The sequence below is a fragment of the Triticum aestivum genome, chromosome 5B (assembly GCF_018294505.1).
Source record: "Triticum aestivum cultivar Chinese Spring chromosome 5B, IWGSC CS RefSeq v2.1, whole genome shotgun sequence".
In the NCBI taxonomy this organism is placed as follows: Eukaryota; Viridiplantae; Streptophyta; class Magnoliopsida; order Poales; family Poaceae; genus Triticum; species Triticum aestivum.
The window spans coordinates 139,159,635-139,182,874 of NC_057807.1; positions in this window are offsets into that span (position 1 = coordinate 139,159,635).

Genomic DNA, 23,240 nt, shown 5'->3' on the forward strand with positions numbered 1-23,240 from the left:
AGGGGTAGGGTCCATGTGTGTGCGCTTATAGCGGTGAGTGCTTGTGCGTATATATGAGCCCTTGCGTCTGTACCGTGTTAAACAAATACATGTCATGATTATATGGTCACTGGCTCACCCATAAAACTCTGTATTTTGTTGATGACACAATCAATTGACCAATCAAACATTTCACGCGGCGCAACTAGTGTTGCACCATCGGGGCACGTAATCATGGGGCCCACCTGTCATCCCGTATATGAAAGAAAGAAATGGTAGTTTGAGTCTATACTGTGTTAATAAAATAGGAGTACATTTTAGGGTGATCATACGGTCACTGGCTCACCATACAGCTATGTAATTTGTTGATAGCACGATCAATTAACCAGTCAAATGGTCCACATTCAGCAGCACACATTACCATAGGGCCCACCCGTCAGTGCGTATATGAAGGGCAGAAATGGTAATAAATTAGTGGTTGGTGGGTATTTGAAGTCATGAGACCTCTGGTTGGCAGTCGCCGGCAGTGGGGGTGTTGATTGGGCGGTGGGGTGGGGATCGCCGGAGAAAAAGCTCGGCATGGGGGGGCCTAGAGGGATGGCCGGTGCGGCGGCGGACCGGCGGTGGGGAGTGGTTTCGGGGAGGGCGGGGCGGCGGGGCGGCGCGGGCCCGGCCACGGGCGGCGGAGGCCGGCGGTTCAGCCGGTGGTGGGTGGTGGCTCAGGGGGGTGGAGTTTGATGATAAACTAGAGGCCCTTGATTTCGTATCCAACAGGTGGAAAATCTAATGACCAGAGATGAAAAAGTCAGTCGACTGACATGTAGCCTCACCCCGCACGTACACATGCACACACGCAAGACACGCACGCATGCAGGCATGCAACACTGCCACGTACACATAACGTACACACGCACGCATGCAGGCCTGCAACAGTGACACGTACACAAGCACTCACAAACACACGCACGTACGCACCCATGCATGCAACACTGAAATGTACCCTTGCACGCACGCAACACTCGCACGCCTGCATGCACACATCACACAACGCAAGACACACGCTCATCCTATACGTGCATGCACCCTTTGTTAAGGACATGGATTGTTACGGGTATTATTCAATCTTATCTGTGATAAGCAGAACATTGATGTTTGCAGCGGTCTTTATGAATCACAGCGTATCGAATGGGCTATCAACATAGTAGGCTTATCTACATGAAAAAGATGATGTCACACTCAATGAACAATCATCGGTTTATGAGATGCCCGCTTCTGACCGCCCTGGCCCACCAAAGGTTCCTCTTTTGTGCGCTGCCTGCGTTGGATCACTGACATGCAGGCCATGTACCCAAAGAGCCCACACGTCAGTGGAAGAATGGTGCGATGTCCTAGGTCAGAGTCGAGGGCGCCACACACTGCACGCCCGGCTGAACACCTCTCCTTGCCGCATTCAAACACCTCCATGAAACACGCCCGTGTGGAAGCCGAGAAACCCACTCTGGACACACGTCCATTCATGACCGGGCCGGCATTAAACGCAACACCGGCCGAGCTCCTCCCATCCGCCGTCTATTTAATCTCCTATTTAAACGAGGCCAAACGCCAGCCAAGAATCGCACACCTCTGCCGCTCCCCTATCTCCTCCTTTACCTTTTTGTCCACTCTTACAATGGCTTATGAAGAGTAGTTATTCCGCATCAAAGCTGGATGGGTAGCCCGCCGGATACGAGCTATGCAGCTCGCTGATCCAGCTCCCTCCCCTTGCCCGACGGAGCCAGTTGCCGCCCCAAGCCGGCGTGCGGTTCAGCAACTCGCCGCTCCAGGCCAGATCGACGAGGAGCAGCGCACGGGCATCGTTGCTGCCGTCCACGTCGCTGCCTCGTACCGCATCTCCTGTTTTTGTGGCTGAGACTCCCATGCCGGCGGCCGCGCCATGCAAGCAGCGACAGAAGCCGGGTGCGCGGAGAGTGAAGAGTCAGTGGCGAGCGCCTCCGCGTCCGCCGCCATCATCGAGGAGAAGTACAACACAGGAGGCTGCTGCCGCTTGGGTCCCATGAAGGCCACCGTGGAGGCGACGCCGGCGTACACAGCAGGTGCCTTGCTGGATCCTTTTGTTGTGAGGACCTTCGTCGACCCCGCATGGGCTCCACGGAAGAGGGGAATGTTAGGATGAACTCGAGTCGGTGCCTGCCATGGCAAAGTAGTGGTCGGTGATGAACTCGAACCGGTGCTGGCCACCATCATCTTCGGCATCAGCCAATGATATCAGTTGGGCAGTGGGGAAGCAAGCCGTCCTTTGCGCTGAAGCATATACCTCTGGGGCTCTCGGCAGTCTGGTGATCATGCTTCCGGACATGAGGAACACAAATCGATCGACGGGCGACCATTTAGGCCAGGTATTATATACCCGTGCTATCCAGAACTAGCACCGCGTAGTTCATTTGAATGTAATGAAATCTGTCATGTTTGTATGAAAATCTGGTATTTTATATGATTTCCGTCGTTGTTTATATGAAATATCAGTTTGTCTACGTGTTTGCATGAATTTCGTCCGGTTGGTTGAGTTGCTGTCATAATGTGTGCGGCTACGGTTGGATGGCGTAATTTGCGGGTCGCCGGTCGGTCTGTGGGCGGCTCGGGCGGCGTCGTGTGACAAAAAAACACAGCTCGTGCGAGCTCGTCTCCAACGTGCGCGCTGGAGGATGCATGAGCACCCAAGCCATTCCTCGTTCATCGGTGGCAAAGGCACCGGTGGACAAAAGGGTCGCCAATATTTTGGCTACCTCGGGCAAGATCCAAACAGCCCCTCCCAACAGATTCAAATCCCTCGTTCGCCGTGGAATTTTGCCATGTGTTGTTTTCATGGACTAGCAAGATGCCCGTGCATTGCACGGAACATCAAGATGCATTTTTTTACAAAATCCCGCATGCATGCAAGGGATAATTAATGTCCTCCTGTGCTAGTACTACGAGGTAAACACCATTAATATTGCATCGATTAGTGTTAGTGGCCTTGTATATCTGCAAATTGTAATTTTGGTAGTGGCCCCTTGTATATGAAAATGGAGGGAGAAAGATGAGAGATAAGGTGAGGAGGAGTGGGGCGTGGTGGTGACTGGTGGTCGGACTGAGCGGAGGCATGGGGATGGACGGTGCATTATGTCTAGGTTTGTATCTCTCTCACACACATCCACGTAGGTGGGGGACGTGCACAAAGAGAAGTGGTGCACGCACAGTGCACGTACTCCCGTCTCTTTCCCAACCACACCCGTGCGGGTACACGGTGGAGCTCATTTCTATACGAAAAGGCAGCCCACGTGGTAATTTGACACATGTACTGGTTGTCCACTTGGTGGAGGGAGGATCATTTACCACGGGTGAACAAACAAATTGCAACTTGATGTGTTATGTTAAAAAAGAGACAAACCATGTGGGGCCTACCTTAGAGGCAAGGCTCTATACACTGGAGTACTTTTGATGTGTCCCGTCAACTCGCAGAACGAGGAGAAGCTTGCTTAGTACGCCGTCTCCCCCGCCCACGGGCGCGGTGGCTCGCAGGATGAGGTGAAGCTTGCTTACGAGTAGTAGTAGTAGTACTATTGTACGCCTTACGCCCGCTCCCTCGCCCACGCGCGCGGTGGCCCGCGGGACGAGGAGAAATTTTTACTACTCCCTCCGTTTACTCCTCATACCTACTACGTACCTTGGTTAGAGAGATTATCATATTGTTTGGAATATATATGTCCTTTAGTACTCCCTCCATTTACTTATACAAGGACACTATAAAAAATACATTTTGCATCTATACAAGGCCACAAATAGTAATCGAGACAACAGTTACTACTCCCTCCTTTCCAGTTTATGGCTCAATTTCAAAATCTCTCCAACCAAGGTAGACGGTGAGTGGTCGAATTAATTTCGTAGTTTGCACAAGTAATTAATACGCTCATTTTTCTCAAGAAGTTATGTTTACCGAGGCATTAATTAGAACGAATGCATGAATGACCACTAAATTTCCATGAACTTCTACATGCATTGGTGAGTTTCCTCTTGACACTGCTTGCATCGGGTGATCTAACGCACCTCGAAATCCAACATGTAATGGTACTACTACTAATAGTAGAATTGAGACTTATCAAACGGAAAAATGAATGTTTTTTAGATGAGCCCTATAAACCCTAGTGGGTATGTACTCCATAAAAACAGATTTTTTCCAAAACTAAGTTGCTACCTTTCATGAATTTTGTAGTATACTCCTCCGTTGTCACTCCCTTTCATAAATTCTGTACTTCCTGTCGCTGACATGTGGGATATATAGCAACTGGGTTGACGTGTCAAGCACCAAATAACAGTGCAGTACAGCAGGGGGGACGCACCCCACTCGTACCAGCCTAGTAGTACATATAGAGAGCGCTCGTCACCAAATTATGCATATAGTACTATTAAAAAAGCTAGTCATGCTTAATTGGGGTGCTAAATTCTATTAAAGAAATACTAGTAGTATGTACATACTGAAGAGTTAAAGTAGCGAGAAGAAACATAACATAGTTCTGCTGGGGGCTCAGCATAACACACCCCTCAAATTAAACTAAGCACACCTGAAATTAAACTATGCAACTAATCTGGTAGACACTGCATTAGAACCACCATGAGCAACGACACTTACACCTTACTCACTCGGAGTCCTCATCCACGTCCTTGACTTCGTCCTTGTCCCTCTTCCTCTTGGCCGATACTTCTTTGCTTGAACCGCACACCTGGCTCTTGCTCTTCATCCAACCCTTGTAGATATTGAAACAAAGGTGGCCATCCATTGCAGCGTAGTGGATGTGGTCTATATCTAGTACATTCCGCTGCCATGCATGACGATGAAACGTGTATTGAGGTTTCTCCAGTTTACCATATGAAGGATGAACCATGGCTCCTGCCAGGGTCAGCATTGAAGGCTGGACACTGGAGGGCAGCAGCCGATTCTTCTGGAGGTTGAAAGGGTTGCCTACAACTAGGCCTATCCGACCCAGGACATCCTTGTCGTTCCTAAAGTCTACAGTAACGAATTCGACAAGGTTGCTCTTGAGGAAGTTCTTAAAATCTAGGCATTGAACGTCGGCATGGCATATGTGGTAGACCAAGCATAAGTCATGCACACAAACCTGGATCACGGCGGGCTTCTTCTTCTCTTCCTCCTTTAGATCCTTCTCTTGTCCCAGGACTGTGGTGTACTCAACATCTAGCCTAGTGACCCACTCATCATTTGAGTTTTTGAACATGCGTCTGAGGCGAGAAAGGCATCCTTTCACCGTCGCGGAAGAACGGGTGTAGATGACGTCGAACTCATCGCCGGTGATGGTTCTAACCTTGTACTCGCCGCCGATCATGGAGATTTGGGACGCCATGGATTTGGGAGGAGGGTTGGGATTAGTGGAACTGCCGTAATGTGAAAGGATGGGACGACTAGGTACGAACCGCCGTAATATTAAAGGACGTGCGGGGACGAGTAGGAGCGAACTGCCAGCGTGCGAACGGCAGGGTAGTGGCTTTCCATTCTCCCATGATACGGGCTTCCGAGAGCCCTTGGATCTGAGATCAAACGGTTGCATGGCGTGATTCTAGACCTATGGGTGAATATCCTATCCTGGAGGGTTATTCTGCAAATTTTCAGCAACTTAGCATGCAACCGTTCGATCTCAGATCCAAGGGCTACCAGCAGCCCGTATCATGGTCGCGCCTACCACGACCGTCGCGTCGCTCATGTGGTCGCGCCCTTGGAGATTTAACACGGTGCGTTAGGCTATCTGATGTTGGCATGTCATCACTTAGTCACTCATACTACAACAAGGTTAGCTATAAGGTTGGCTATAAGTGTATTATTATTTTTTACTTCTCTCTATCTCTTTCTTCGTACTCCCTCCGTCCCATAGTGGGCTATAAGCCTGCTTTACATGGCATTTTTGCATATGTGGAGGAAAGAGGCAAGGAAAAAGTGGAGAAGTGGGATCTCATGCAAGATCCAACCTCAACTACATGGTGGAGCATTGGGAGAGGCACCTGTATGGAGGTGGTCAGGAATCGGGAGACTCACGCCAGTCGTAGCGCTGCAGTCAAAATGATAATGGCAAGTCAAATCATGGGGCCCCACCTGTCCAGCAATAACTCGCTGTCAAATCACACAGCCCTACATTTGCAGCAGCCTACTCCCTCATCTTCTCGCATCTCTGTCAAACCGACTAGGCGGAACTGCCCCGCCTACCGCGCAGGAAAAGCCCCGCCCTCGACTTTTAAATATAACTATATCCGCTTAAGAATCCAATGGTATACTTTTTGTGACATAGTAACTCATATTTAGTTAGTCAAATGGATGACCTAGAACTATGTGCACGCCCTATAAACCGAGATGCCTAAAAATAAAAAACCAAGATGGAGAGGGTAGTTCATCATGTATCTATTTAGATAAATATTGTCGGTTAATCCAAGGAGCAAAACCAAGTAATAGGTTGCTCCTGTCGTGTTGGCATAGCAACTCAAGCAGGGTCAGTCCGCACATGAAATGGCGACACACTTAACAGGACCCATTTGGCCGACATGTGGCTCATCCACTGTCTTGTTCTACGTGCGATGCACCAAATTACAGTTCGGAGCAGCGGTTGGAATTGGAGGCACCCCGGTCGTAGCGCCATAGTAGTAGAAAATGAGCGATGAGGGGTCAAATCACAAAGCCCCACCTTTCCCGCATTAAGCTGAACGGACGAAGCAACCATCATTTCACTCTAGGATGCAAGAGCATAAATAAAAGAGAAAACAATGATGAGTGCGGCAGCTACCTAGGGCACCCTAGGGTAGGGGTCTCCACTACAGATCCTTTTTTTGAAAGCGCCTCCACTACAAATTGGCTTCTCCCTTGTCCTCTCGAAGAAAACCGATGATGAGTGCGGTGGTAGGGTTTGTAGGAGTACTACGGCGTGCGGGGCCACGTCGTAGTAAACGGGTTCAAGTTGATGCCTTAAATATGTGTGGGCCGCTTGGTTTTACGGGAAGGAGGCAGCATTTGGGGTTCAGGGACCAGTGGAGATATAGTACGTACAAAAAATTGTGGACGTAGGTTCGACCGAAAGGCAATGATGCATGGGCCCTTCATTTTGATATACCCGGGGCCGCGTGAAATTTGCTACTCTACTCAAAACTAGTAAGGTACACAAGCATTGAACGCATGCGATTTGGAAACCAAATTATGAATAAATACACACTATAGCATGTAAAGCTTTGAGTCATATATGCATGATGTAGATGTTCGTTTAGTTCTTATAGTTCATCTCATTCAAAATCAATTAGTTTTATAAAAATGTTAAGATTCATGGGGTTGTGAATTGTAAAGCATAAAGTAAAAAACAAATAATGGCAATTCATTTCGAAAAAAAAATCAATTATGATACAGAAGATTCTAGAACAAAGGAGAAGTGCTTGTGTTTTGAGGTTTGTGCATTATGCTTAAGTTCAACCATGGAGTCTTCTAAATTGTACATTTGGCAGATTTGGTGGAATGATGATGATATCCAACGGCCAGTAGTGCTCGGATTTGCCATCTCTGCACTGTCGGATTAGCTTCATCCATCAACAATCTTTCAAAGTTATTGGCACACTATATAGTTCTTGTGCCATAGTTGCATGTCTTGGAAAAAAGCTACTAGTGGGTTGTACTATCTATTTAGGAATAGAAGATGTATACATGGAAGTTGGAAAGAGATGACATGGAGTATCTCAATTCCTATGAGTAGGGATTGGAAAAGAGATGTCATTTGGTTCACATCATAGGAACTTTTCTATTCAATCTAGAGATGACATGTATCTCAATTCCTATGAGGAGGGATTAGAAAAGAGATGTAATTTGGTTCATATCATAGGAACTTTTCTATTGAATATACGCTAATGTTTATTTTCCTTTGAAATTAAGGGAGTATAGGAATCCATTCATATGAACCAAGTGGCTCTAAAGCTATAGAAATGATATCATGTTTATTTCCTTTGAAATGTGGAGTATATGAATCTATTCTTATGAACCAATTGGCTCTAAAGGAAAAAATCCTATAAAAATCATATCATATAGAGTTCCTATGATATTCCTCGACACCAAGGATGGTTGAAATTGCTGCAGGTGATACGATAGTCTTTCTTTGTAGACTCCTCCCCCATCTTTATAGTTACCTCTCGAAGATGAATGAAATGATATATACAGGGTATTCTACATGTGCAATTTGGTACACGAAAACTCGGTAAAAGTTTGCGAGGTTCGAATGTTCAATAAAGCTATATGCACTGCATTTCAGAACGGAGGGAGCATACGGCAGTTGCTAACACTCACGTGGAAGATTTGTGTGTAGGAGGAGTGTCTGTTCTGTTAAATGACATGGCAAAATTGACACTATCGAATGACGATCTAACGGTTCTTACGGCGTTCGTCAGGAAAAGGCTTGTGGCAAACGTTTGTCGGATAATGATTTATGGACACATGCATTGCATTGATACGTGCCCCCCTCTTTCTCATGCACACGCACCCTCACGAGTCATGACTCTACCGAGCCTCTCGCAGACTCGCACGTCGCACCCACCGTCTATCTGCAGGTAGACGTCACGCACATATGTGCTCTTCACACCCTACCCTCACAACTTCTAAAAAACAAAAGATGTCGCGCACGTTTTATTTTAGCTCACACGTCACACACTTATACTATTACTCTTGCGGCGAACGTTCTTTGGGCATAGTATATTGTACTCTCACGAAGAGAAGCGGTGCACACACGCACTAGTTCTCTCACACCCACTCGCGGGTACACGTAGGAGCACATTTTTTTGAAGCTAGTACAACAAAATCACTCCACTACATATATAAGCAGGAGCCTTAGCGCTTGCTTTACTAGGGTTCCTCTCGTTCACTCTCTCATGTTCTCCAGATCTAAGCAAGACATAGGTGGCCACACTCTCTCTCAGCTCAAGGCTGGTCACAAATCCGGCCGGATAACCTCGAGCGGGGCAGGGGTGCAGGTGCATCGTTCACGCTGTCGTCGGCGGCGAGGGAGGAGACCAACGGCTGCCCGCGCGTCCAGATCGGCGGCCGTGCCGTTCTCTCCGAGAGAGCGCCAGCCAGGGAGGGCCTCCGACCCCTTCTTCCTCCCTACGGTATTGTGGCCAAGATGTGGCCTCCCGACGCCATCTTTGCCACATGCCGACGACCCTCGGGTATATATTCCTTCGAAACCTGCCTTGCTCTACTGCCCCAGCTCCCCACTTGGCTTCGAGTGGATCTTTTTCTACTTCCGTCTGCTGTTCCAAAGCCACCTAGACTTTTACTATTATTAGAGGTAAAGCTAGTTCATACAGTCGACTCTAAGAGTTGGTGCAAACAGGGAAGAAAGTGGGAAAGCTGTAGCATGAATCTATGACTTGGTTCTAAGAGGAAACGGGGGAAAGTAGTAGATACTGGCTACCCAACCGGTCTCTTGGTTGAAAAGACGAAGAAAGCATGGTGGATGGCGAAGGGTGGGGGGAAGTGGACCTATCTCTTGGTTGAAAAAGGAAAGAAAGTGACGGATGTTGGGGGACAACGCAAATGAGAATGAGCAGGTCTAGATTTCCTGTGCTCACATAGGAAAATGTCACCGAGGAGATAAGAAATGGGACAAATGCAGACATGCTGCCTAAGTGTTTGCCGCTCTCGGCAGCCACATCTGCCTCACCAATTTATGCCCCTGTTGTCCCTACGCCCATATCGCTACCGTTAATGTAAAATCACATGAAGCATTAAGCAATGCCACCTAATGTCACTATAAGTAATGGTCTAGTGTCGTCGGTAAATTGAAGCAATGCCACCACCATTTTATGAAGTGCTTCCGTCTTGCTTTATTTCCCATGAATTGTGTTTTTGCAGTTACACTTAAATCTCACACCGCTAACATTGCTTCATCCCAGTGGAACTGCACAAATTTGATTGCACATTTACTGACCATGTGCTACTCTCATGACAGTAATACCAGTGCTGTTGTTCTGCATGTTAATCTAGTGGCACTGTTGATGTGATGTGATGCTACTTACTTAAGGACTCTTCATACTGTCAATCTAGTGCCAATTATAACACAATATATGTTGTTGTTAATCATATGCCACTGCAAATATCTGTCACTGTTTAAATAACCGTATTTCGTATTTGCGCAAACAGGGATGTCTGTCTCCATATCGTTTTGGGATGTCTGTCTCTGTATCGTTTCTATCCGCGCAATCAAAAGCACACACCTCAGTTTTAGTAGAACTGCGCAAAATGAGATGGCCATCCCTCGTTGTCGTCGTCTAACCTCCAGTCTTCAAGGTATTCCTACATTGGTAGTAACTAAGGTAGAATGACCAACGCAATCTAAAAGAAGCTGATTCATACGTTTTACTTCCTGATTGCACTGTAGGGACGAGCGAAAACAACTGCATCCTAGTCCAGAATGCACTTTCTACCAGTTCATCCATGGACCGAGGACTAGCTGGCACGGCTGCACGGCGGTTTTTTGGGACAGGTGCGCGGACAAGAGGCATTGTGGTCTGCTTATTTCTGCAAATAGCGGTGCTTAAATTTAGTGGAATGCACATGAATTTCACCTGGTCAGTACACTGCATGGTTTAGTTCAGCATTCCAGCTGAGACCACAATTATAATTGGTTATTCTGGAATGAGAGAACCTAACCCTGGATGGTGGCAACAAGAAAAAACCAGAGTGAACTCCAGGAAATTTAAGCCTGCCAGGAGGCCCTTTGCTCAGAGAAGCCTTGCTTGTTTTTTTCCTGATTTGTAAACCTTCTCACAACTTTGTCTTTTGTTGTGAACTAGTATATGTTTGTTATGTTCTATGAATCATTGAGATGTATAAAATTGCTTAACTTATGCTTTTTCAAGTTTTTTATGAAGACGAGTTTAATGTGAGTGTTCCACATGAGCGCTGGACTAGCGTGTGAACGTTTGGAATTTACATTGTGGCCTCAGTTAACTGCATGAACCAATGTAACAACTACTTACAAGTGGGGATTGTTGATTGTTAGTTGGTTGATAGCCTAGTGTTGAAGCGAGCTGAGCCAATGTGACGTGTTTTGCACAACTGCTTACAAGTGGGAAGCACCAACAATGTTTACAAGTACTTATGTATACGTCAGCGCACAGTTCTCGAACGAGTGCTCTATTTCATCAAAACACACTGCTCGTATGATAAATCGTGACAACTTATGTCTTACCATGCCATATTCATGAAAAAACTAGTGAGGACACATCTATTTTGGCAACAATTATGATGGTTCTCACATGATTCACGGGCACACAGAAGTAGCAGCAGTTCCCATGGACGGATTCAAACAGAGTACTAGCCCCAAAGGGGTCGATAACATGCAAGGTTCGGATAATTAGACACAATCCAAACTACTATTAAACACTAGCTGGGGCAACTATTTCATGCCTCGATCTAATTTGGGCTGGACACATGACGGACCTTGCCATGAACATCATCGAGGACGCCCCACAGTAGCTCAATCCTGTGAACCTTCATGAAGGCAACCATGTGGCCTTGCCACTGATAAACTTGTTTGTGGAGGTATGCCATGTCATCTTCCTGCGTAAGCTTGACAAGAACAGTATGCCTCACAAACGAAGGAGTAGCTTTGAACTTCTTGTGCTTCAGTACACCCTGGACAACATGCATGACAACAGTGAGGCTGGAATACAACTCTTCATTGGTATAACTGCAAATGGCTTCCAGGATCCAACAGCCTAAGAACTCTATTCTCCCAGTGCGTATATTCAGGTCATCCGCCTCATAGCGAGTGACATGTACAACCACACAATCCTTGTCTGCATCAGGGCTCTAATTGAAACAGAAACAAATTCTGAATTACTTTTCAGTATAAGAAACTCAAGTTATTTAAACCACTATGTATAGCATGGCATCGAAGCTAACAAAATTTTGCATTATTAATCACCACACACTTAGATGAAAAACCACAATCGAGATCGGCAAAGAAGAAAATCACCTTGGGCAGCTCAGCGGGGGGCACATCCTCGAAGGGGGAAAACTGCTCCTGCAGTGCCACGGGGGCTGTAACCTCAAACAGGGCGTTGAGCCGTTGACCATCTCAGCAGTGGGCATGAGCGTATCTGGGGTCGGCTCGGTGGCTGCCTCCATCTTCTTGGAGCTCTCTGTCTCGTGGGGATTAGCCTCCCGCGTCTGCTCCAATATTGGTAGATCTTTGCCTGGTTCTCCTTGGTCCATCATGAAACTGACGAATACTAGGAGATCACCGAGAGGAAAACACAATCGCAATGACAATGAAACAAAAAAGAGAGTGAGGATCGGTTACTGCTTTGCAAAAGTTCTTTTTTCTCTGAACGAAAATATACCAACATAACGGATCCGCTTACCTTCCCTTCATTGGGAGAGAAGAAAAGTGGCAGATGCGAGTGTTGCCTTTCTGGAAGACGGTGAGGGAGAAGGGGATTCAGCGAAGAGTGAAATGATGGTTGCTTCGTCCGTCAAACTTAGACTGCGGGGAGGTGGGGTTTTGTGATACGACGGCTTGTTACTGCCGCTGTAGGATCGAAAGTATGTCTAGAGGGGGGTGATTAGACTACTTGACCAAATAAAAACTTATCCTTTTCCCAATTTTAGTTCTTGGCAGATTTTAGCAACTTTGCACGGTTCAAGCAATCTTAACACAATTCAAGCAAGCATGCAAAGAGTATATGAGCAGCGGAAAGTAAAGCATGCAACTTGCAAGAATGTAAAGGGAAGGGTTTGGAGAATGCAAACGCAATAGGAGACACGGATGTTTTTTTCATGGTTCCGACAGGTGGTGCTATCGTACATCCACGTTGATGGAGACTTCAACCCACGAAGGGTAACGGCTGTGCGAGTCCACGGAGGGCTCCACCCATGAAGGGTCCATGAAGAAGCAACCTTGTCTATCCCACCATGGCCGTCGCCCACGAAGGACTTGCCTCACTAGCGGTAGATCTTCACGAAGTAGGCGATCTCCTTGCTCATACAAACTCCTTGGTTCAACTCCACAATCTTGTCAGAGGCTCCCAAGTGACACCTAGCCAATCTAGGAGACACCACTCTCCAAGAAGTAACAAATGGTGTGTTGATGATGAACTCCTTGCTCTTGTGCTTCAAATGATAGTCTCCCCAACACTCAATTCTCTCTCATAGGATTTGGATTTGGTGGAAAGAAGATTTGAGTGGAAAGCAACTTGGGAAGGCTAGAGATCAAGATTCATATGGTAGGAATGGAATATCTTGGCCTCAACACAAGTGTAGGTGGTTCTCTCTCAAAAAATGTAAGTTGGAAGTGTAGGTTCGTTCTTATGGCTCTCTCCACGAATGAAGAGGAGGTGGAGGGGTATATATAGCCTCCACACAAAATCTAACCGTTACACACAACTTGCCAATCTCAGTGGGACCGAATTGAGAAACTCGGTCGGACCGATTCAACAAATCTAGTGACCGTTAGGATTTTCAGAGGGACCGACATGCAACTCGGTAGGACCGATATGGTTAGGGTTAGGGCATAACATAATCTCAGTGACACCGATAACACAAACTCGGTGAGACCGATTTTGGTAATAAGCTAACCAGAGAGTTGGTCAGGTAAACTCTGTGGGACCGATTTGCTCATTTCGATGAGACCGAAATGTTACGAAAGGGAAACAGAGAGTTTACATTGCAATCTCGGTGGGACCGATCGCTCATCTCGGTGGGACCAAAACATTATGAAGGGAAACAGAGAGATTACAATCCCATCTCGGTGAGACCGAGATCCCTATCGGTGAAGCCGATTTGCCTAGGGTTTGTGGCAGTGGCTAGGACATCTGAACTCGGTTGCGCCGGATAGAAAGAATCGGTGGGGCCGGATAGAAAGAATCAGTGGGGCCAAGTTTGACTTTTGGTTTAGGTCATATGTGGATGTGAGAAAGTAGTTGAGGGCTTTGGAGCATATCACTAAGCATTTTGAGCAAGAACCTCATTAAGCAACACCTCATCCCCTCTTGATAGTATTGGCTTTTCCTATAGACTCAATGTGATCTTGGATCACTAAAGTAGAAAATGTAGAGTCTTGAGCTTTGAGCTTGAGCCAATCCTTTTGTCCTTAGCATTTTGAGGGGTCCACTTTTCTCATCCATGCCATGCCAATCATTGAGCTTTCCTAAAATATTTATCTTGAAATAGCATTAGCTCAATGAGCTATATGTTGTTAGGAATTACCAAAACCACCTAGGGATAATTGCACTTTCAATCTCCCCCTTTTTGGTAATTGATGACAACATATAGATCAAAGCTTAGACAAATGATAATAGGAGTGAAAAGCATTGTCACTTTGAGAAGTATGTGAAAAGCAAGAGCTCCCCCTAAATTTTTGCATAGTTTAAGATTTGCTTTGGACTACAAATGCACAATGAGTTAGGATCATGGGTTACTCTTCCATGTCACATACATCTTGGTGGAGCACTCAAAATGATAATAATTAAATACATGCACTCATCACCAAGCAAAGTGAGTGATCATATAGAGTTATAAAAGGATAAGGTCATCCAACAAGCATTAAGGTAGCATCGTATATGATCAACCACATGATCATCCAAGTATCACACAAAAGCATAGAGTATCTCAAACAAGCAAATAACAAAGTTCAACCACCAAAAACAAGAGAGAAAAAAAAGCAACACTCTCTCTCGAAGCCTATGATCTATACATTTTCTCCCCCTTTGGCAACAAGTTACCAAAAAGTTCATAAAAATGCATAGTGGTAGATCAACTCTCAGGCTTGGTCTTCTGGTGGTGGTGTAGATAAAATTCCAAGGACGAAGGCATCAGTTGATGTAGATGGAGCTGGTGGAGTGGGTGATGGAGCTGGATGCACTGAAGCTGTAGCTGGTGCGTATGATGTAGCTCTAGTGTCTGGAACAGGCACTAGAGCAGATCTCTGTCCTCTGGGCACTCTAGCAAAAGCATCAGTGGTAGACTTGCCCTTCTTCTCCTGCACTTCATCCTGAAGTTTCTCAACAACTGACTGTATCTCAGTGACCTTCACATCTAAATCATAGAACTTCTGCTCCATGATCCTCTCCAAGCTCTCCTAGTTTTGAGTTAGGGTGGCCAATCCCTTCTCAATCCTCAGAGTGGAGGCAATCAAGTAGCCAAGCTGATCTTGCTTTCTCTTCAGGAAATACTGAGATGCCTCATCAATGGTTGGCATCTTTGCAGCCTTTTCAGTCCTTACTTTCTCCTTCTTTTCTTGTGCTTGCACAGAGGATGGTTCATTCTCATCCATCACCATAGTGTTGTCCTCAAAGTCTGGGTAGATGGGCATGTGATCCTTGTCCAAGAGATATGTTCCAGTGCCCATCTTGAAGTTGATTAGCTCCTGGATCTGTGGGGCATACCCACAACTTCTCTTCTGATCTGCAGCTGTCCTCTTGATAGTTTCCACAATTAGGCTCATGACTTTGAACTTTTGAGGCACATCAAATATGTGAAGCGGGTTAATTGCATGGCCTCTGATCATCTTGTGATCACATAACTTTGGCAATAGAGTGTGCCTGAGGATCTAGTTGATTGTTGGCAAACCTGACAGAAGGTAATGTACTGATGCAAATTTGTGTGTCTCAACAGCAGCATGTGGGATCTCTCTGTACATATGTGCCATGGAGTTGTGATCCTTCTTCTTCTTGGCATAGACATCCAAGTTATCCTCATTCTCCTTAGGAGCATTGATCAATTTTTCCCATTCTTCAATTGTTGATTGGTACCTAGTACCTTCAGACATCCAGACAATCCTTCCATCTGGGTAGAAATGAGCTGTGGAGTAGAACTGCATAATAAGCTCATCATTCCACTTTGTGAGCTTCTGCCCAACAAAGTCCTCTACTCCACAAGACTTGAAACTATCATAGACTCCAGGATAGTGTTCTTCATTTTCCCTGATGTACTTCCAGTCCACCCATCTCATATCACAGACTATAGGCTTCTTGTCAAGCAGCACTGTCTCATAGAAGTCCCGATGTTCCGTTGTATGGAACCTGTAGTCCACAGCAATTCTTCTCCTGACTGCATAGGGATAAGTCAATCTCCACTGTCTGAGTCCTGCATCCTTCCTGAGCTTCATGTCCTCATCTACTGGATGAGCATCATTGTGATCTGGAATTTTGGGCTTCAACTTCCTCAAGACATGTGACTCATCATCTTCTTCTTCTATAGCAGCTTCAGGCACTGGGGCCTTGTTCTTCTCTCCAGCAAGAATATTCCTTGTATTCCTCTTGGGTGCAGCTTTGGGCTTTGGTACAGCTTCCTTGGGAGCTTCTTTGGGCTATGATGGAGCAGCCCCTGATCTTATAGCATCTCCCATAAGCTTTTGAGCTTTAGGTGCTGGTGCCGCAACCTCTTCCTCTTCTTCTTCGGAGTCTCTCCTCATAGAGGGCTTGCCAAGTACCTTGGCAGTAGTGGTTCTGACTCTCTTCTTCTTCTTTTCTTGGCCAGTAGCTTCATCTTCAGACTCAATGGTGAACTTCATGGTTTCACCAGTGGCAACCTTCCTAGGTTTGGAAGTGGGAATCCTTCTTGCAGGTGCCTTCTTTTGCATTCATGGCTTAATGGCAGCAGCTGGGCCATATTCCTTTTTCAGCACCTTCTTCTTTGAAGTGGCCTCATCCTCAATAGTCACATAGTCCTCATCCTCAGAATCTGAGGTTCTCTTCTTTCTGGTCCTGGCGGCTGCCTTAGGCAAATTTTTGGGTGTGCTCCTGCTACCATCATCATAGCTACTAGAGGAAATAGTGCCCTCACTCATGTGAACTTGCTCCTCAGACTTGTTCTGATTGTCACTCTGATCTGACATGATGCAAACACTGACATACGACCCTGTGAATAGATATAATGAGATAGATTGGATGAGCATCACAAAGTACAGATGTTTTTGCAAAAGAATGAGTCAAAAACTTAGTTTTAGTTTTCCACAGAAAGCATTTCGGATCTACCGATTTGAAAACTCGGTGATACCAAAGCAGCTTTTGGAACCTAAACTAGTGAACACGGTCAGACCGAGTCACAGTTCGGTGGCACCGAGACTGCTAGGGTTTCACAAAGTCCTAAACTCGGTCACACCGATTTGCAATTCTCAGTCAGACCGAGAATCACATATGCAATGGCCTTAGCCAAATCGGTGGAACCGATTTCTACAACTCGGTTGGTCCGAGATGATTTCAGCGGAAACCTAACCCTAAATTTTCAATCCACAACTAAACTACGGAGTGATTTCACTGGATAGAGTGATCTCAATCATGGCAAGATACATGGCAAAACAGTGTGCTAGGAATCAGAGTGAGATTAGCACAAGGATCAAGTCCATACCCTAAGTGCGGCGATGGACCTGCTACGGTGGCAACAGAGGAGACGATTCCTGTTGACGGCGGTGGAGACCAGCGGCAGGCGGCAGCTGGCGATGAGGAGGACGATCCGGAGACCCAGGGAGGCAAAGCAGGCTGAGCGCGGGCAAAGGGGTTTGGAGAAATTTCCAAATTTTGGCCCGGGGATATATATAGCCTGACCCTGTCAGTGTGACCGAGTGGAACAACTCGGTGGCACCGAGATGCATAACTGCAAGCAGTTACTGCAACTCGTGTGACCGAAAAGTTCAAATCGGTTGCACCGAGAGTGAAAACCTAGATCGACTTAGTGATCTCGGTATGACCGAAATGGATGAATCGGTCAGACCAAAGCGCATAAAGAAGTTTTGGAAGTTTAAATCTATGACGAATCGGGGACTCCGAGTGCTCCTCACAGAGTGGTTCGAATCTGACTTGGTCAAACTTTGTGATGTAGTATGAATAGAGTTTGAGACAAGAAAATCACAGATAGCTAGAGAAGGTTCTTAGGCATTCTTTTCCATCCACTTGGCAAAAGAAAATAAACCAAGCAATCAAACTACAAGTGGATGTCCTCGAATGAGTAAAATATGCAACCAATATGCTCACACAATAAAATGGCAAATGAAATACGTGACAAAGCATGCACAAACAATTCTAGCATCTATCAAGAAATTGGCGATGACTAGGTCATCTATATATGAGTATATTGACTTAGGAGTCAAATGAGAACATTTGATCATAGGTCATTGTCTGATTTCGGGTTCTGGGAGACCCTTGAGGTTCGAACACTAGGGTGCGCACGAAGATCTTTCCCCTACCAGCTCACGTCTTGATGCTCGCAAGGAATCTAAGCTAGAAGGAAGAACACACAAGGAACACGAGGTTTATACTGGTTCAGGACACCATTGTGGTGTAATACCCTACTCCAGTGTGTGGTGTGGTGGATTGCCTCAGGGGCTGATAATGAACAGTACAAAGGGAGAACAGCCTCGCGAGGGGCTATTCTTGAGCTGGTGCGATGAACTGCTTGGGTGAGTTCAGTCGGTTCTCTCTCTCTCTCTCTCTCTCTCTCTCTCTCTCTCTATCTATCTATCTCTCTCTCTCTCTCTCTCTCTCTGATTGATCCCCCTTTGCCTTGCGGTGGCTAGCTCTATTTATAGAGGGAGCCCCCGGGCCTCTTCCCAAATAATGAGCGGGAAGGGCGCCAACAATTGGCCATTTTGAAAGGGAACATCTAGTACACTTATCCTGACTAAAGTTGGTCTTCGACTGCCAAAGGCTCTAACGATGACGCCGCCCTGGGCTCCACGATGACCTCCATCCTGCCGTTCTGCTGGTCTTGGTCTTGTTGCACCGAAACGGTAACCTTTGCCTGATGCCTTGGCATGTGCGTGCCCCGTTTGCACCGAAGGGGAAACTAGGCCGGCACCCGCCTGGCGCTCGTCTGGTCTCGATCGTCATGGCTTGCGTCACGGGCTCCACGTGAGGTGCCCTGCCTTGATCTCCCTGCCTCCTCGCGAGCCTACCTGATGAGGCCGCTCCTGAGGAAGCTTCCTGTCATCCGCCCCGCGAGGCTTGGCCCCTCGCGAGGGTCTTGAGCTTGAGCTGATGAAGCTGGGCCGCACTGGGCCCCCACTTGAGCCACGCAGCAGGCAGGCAAGTCTGGGGACCCCCATTCCCGGAACGCCGACAGTAGCCCCCGGGCCCAAGGCATGCCTGGACTTGGCTTAGCAGAGAAGCAAAAGGGGCAAGTGCGAAGCGCCGCGAGCCCCAATAGCTTGCGGCCTTGGGTGCCGCGTGGCGATTGATTGGACGTGGGCATCTCCGCTTCCCCACGACGCCTCGGCAACCGCACGACTTGACAAGTCCCTGCATGCAAAAATGGGTCATTATTACCTACGATCGTGGAGGCCAGTGGTTGGCCTTCTCCGGCTATAAGTACGGAACGACGTGCGCCCCTTCAGTCCATTCCTTCCCGCTACTCCTTTTTCTCCATCCCGGCTGCTCGCCATCCCCATGGCTCCACCGAAGAGGTTCTCGGCCGAGGAGAAGGGAAAGGCTTGTTAGGAAGGGCCTGACTCTCCTCTGACCAAGCGCGGCCGGGGCCGCCCTCGCAAGCATCATGTGGCCCCTGTAGTGGCTTCCCGTGGTCGTGGAGGCGGTCCCCTGCGCGATGATGAGCGCCCGGTTGCCGATGAGAGATACAATGTGGCTGCGCGACCCCCAAGGCCGCGCTTCTGCTCGGCGGAGGTGCTGCCGGAGTTTGTCGTGTGGTCGGCGTGCCCGACCAGCACCTGGCTTCAGCTCCCCCACTTCTTTGTAGGTGAACTTCTGGCTGGCGCTCCGGGCGGCCTCTGGCTTCAGGCGGACGGTTGCTGTAGCAGGGCCTCCTGGGCTTCGCTGGAGGTCTCCGTCACCGGGGAGGCGGCCCTGACCCGCGGCTGGCAAATGTTTGCCCGCGCGCGTGGCCTGAGCCGGCGGTGCACCCTACACTTCAAGTTCGACGGCGACGCCACCCTCTACGTGAGGGTGTTCGGGGAAGACGGCCGCCGTGCTGGGTGCTGCCCCAAAGACGATGACCGCGGTCGTGAGCCCATCCCTGGCGCTCGGGGCTCGCCAAGCTTGGGCGACTCTCCTTCAGACAGCAGCTCCTCCAGCGGTGGCCGTGACCAGCCCCCGCGTCGTCGCGCCCGCCTGGGGGAAGGTAGCGGGTCGGTCCGCCGCCGCGCCCCGGTGTTGCGAGAGAAGGGATCTAACTGAGCTCCGGAGGCAGTACCATCCCTCGCCGCGAGTTGGTGCCGAGCAAGTCGTGCCTATTTTGTTTTTCTTCCTTCCCTCTGCAAAAAGAAGGTAGCATAGGGCCCCGCGGGGGCGTCTTGAACTGCTGCTGTTAATTATCGTGTTGTTTCTGCTATTTCTGTGCCATGTTTCCGTGTCGCGTGCCAGCGTGTGTGAATTACTTAGCTCGGGGAGGCTTGTCACGGTCTTCGCCTCCCGAGGCTGAGGCCTCGCCGTGCGCTTCATGTCCTGCAAGGATTAGTCAAGAGGGGTAGTTTCCGGTTTCGGTTGTGGGGGCGACCGATCCAGGTCCTGTGCTCGCGTCGCGATGCCCGTGGGGCACGGACCGGGAGGAGTGCTCCCGTAGCGGACTCGGATAGGAAAGCTTCAAACGATTGGGGCAGAAAAACACTCGCGAGGGTGCCCGTGTACCTCCCTCGCGAGACTTGCGCGAGAGAAAACGATGCAAGCGAGTGAAAGAGACAAAGGGTCACAATCTAGAGACGGCAACAGCTCCAATAAAACTTCAAATAGGAACGAACAAGCCAACTGCATAAAGCAAATGAAAAAGCCGCGTCCGGCACCTAATCTAGTCTTTGACGTCTTCTCACCAGCGCGGAGCTAAGTGCTGCCACTAGGCGTGGGCGGGAGCCCCCGAGGCCCGAGGGCGGCACTCTGGAGACTCTGGGGCGTGTATAGCCCCACTCATTATTATGTGAGAGTGTCACAGGCGGCGAGCTTCACAGGCACCAGGCCTTTTTCAAAATGTGGCAGCTTCACAGGCATTGGCCTTCTTCACAGGCACCGGGCCTTTTCAAAATGCGGCAGCTTCACAGGCATTGGACTTATTCACAGGCACCGGCCTTTTCCAAACTGCGGCAGCTTCACATGCATTGGCCTTCTTCACAGGCACCAGGCCTTTCCCATAGGCACTGGGCCTCGCTCAGGGGTAGAACCTTCGGAGATGTTGAATGTTCCATGCGTTCTGGATGGGTACCCCCTCCTGGGTCTCCAAGCGCGCGGAGCCGGGCCTGGAAACATGAACAACCTTGAATGGGCCCTCCCACATGGGAGAGAGCTTGTGCAACCCCTCCCTGGAGAGAACCCGTCTGAGCACGAGGTCCCCTACCTCAAGACTTATGGGGCGGATGTTGCGGCAGTGGTACCGTCGTAGCGCCTGTTGATACCTTGCCGCTCGCAGCTCGGCCTCTCGAGAGCGTTCCTCCCCCAGCACGAGATCCATCCCCCGCATGGTGTCCTGCTACGTCTTGTCGAACTCCAGGACCCGTGCAGAACGATGCCTGACCTCGTGAGGGAGAACGGCCTCCGCCCCATAGATGAGGAAGAATGGGGTCTCGCTAGTCGGATTGGCCGCGGTTGTGCGGATAGACCACAACACAGACTGGAGCTCGTCGTACTAGCCCCTGCCGCGGGCCTCCAGCTTCTTCTTGAAGGTCCTGGTTTTGAGGCCCCTCGGGACCTCCACGTTGGCTCGCTTGGCCTGGCCGTTGCTCCGGGGGTGTGGTACCAAAGCGTAGCATATGTGCATTCCAAGGTTAGCACAATACGTTTTGAAGAGATTATTGGTGAACTGCGAACCGTTGTCGGTGATGATGCGGTTAGGCACCCCAAATCGGCTCACGAGGCCCTTGATGAACTTGACTGTGGAGCCTGCTGGGATGGCGCGGACAGCTTTCACCTCAGCCCACTTGGTGAACTTGTCCACGACGACGTAGAGGTAGCGATAGTCCCCTGGCGCCCGAGGGAACGGGCCCAGAATGTCCAGCCCCCAAACTGCAAACAGCCATGAGAGGGGTATAGTCTGCAGACCCCCTGCCGGCTGATGGATTTGCTTGGCGTGGAATTGGCAGGCCTCACAAGCGTTCACCAGCTCAACGGCATCACTGAGTGTTGTGGGCCAGTAGAATTCGTTGCGGAACGCCTTGCCAACGAGGGTTCGTGATGACGACTGATGCCCACAGTCTCCACCGTGTATGTTTGTCAACAACTCCTTCCCTTGCTCACTAGAAATGCAACGTAGGGACACGTCATTTGGTCGCCTCCGGTAGAGTTCTCCATCCTTGATGCAGTAGGCCGTGGCCTGCCGCGCCACATGCTCCGTGTCCTCCTTCTTCTCTGGAAGGGTCCCTTGCGTCAAGTAGTCCTTGAGCTCTTCGATCCAACACCCTTCTTGAGGCTCCAACGCCAGGAGCAGGCGTGCCCCTGAGGCCGGGCCGCGGGCCGGGGCTCCCGAGGCAGACGGCTGAGGGAGCTCCTCCCTAGGTTGCGCCGCGCTCGATAGTGATGGTGTCGCCGAGGGTTTGAAGAGTCGCTCCTCGAAGACGCCAGGCTCCTGAGGCAGCCGCCTTGGCGATGTCATCAACCTCTTGATTGGTGTCGCGAGGCACATGCTGCAACTCCAGCCCCCAGAACTGTTTCTCCATCCTGTGAACCTCCACGAGGTAGGCTTCCATGTGCTCGTCCTTCGGCTCGTATATTTTGTTGGAAAAGTTGACGAGGAGTTGTGAATCGCCCTTGATGATGAGGCGCTTTACCCCCAAGGTGACTGCGGCTTTCAAGCCTGCTATCAGGCCTTCGTACTCTGCTATGTTGTTGGAGACCTTTTATCCGTGCTGGAAACAGAGTTGTACGGCGTAGTAGAGCTTGTCTGCGCCAGCCCCCGCGCCATGTTGGGAGAATGCCCCGTCGAAGTACATGACCCAGCCATCCGGTGCCTCGATTCCTGGGGAAAGTGATCGGTCCTTGCCTGCCTCGAGTCCCGGTGCCTCTGCCCATTCTGCCACAAAATCTGGAAGTGCGGCTCCCTTGATGACTCTGGTCGTGCTAAATTCTAGCTGAAACGCTTATAGTTCGATGTTCCATTCAGCGACTATTCCAGCTGAATTGGGGCTCCTGAGTACTCGTTCCAAGGGGTACGCTGAGACGACCTTGATGGGATGGCCTTGGAAGTAGTGTCGCAGCTTGCGTGAGGCTACCAATAGCGCGAGGAGGAGTTTTTGAGGCATGGGGTACCGCGCCCTTGCGTC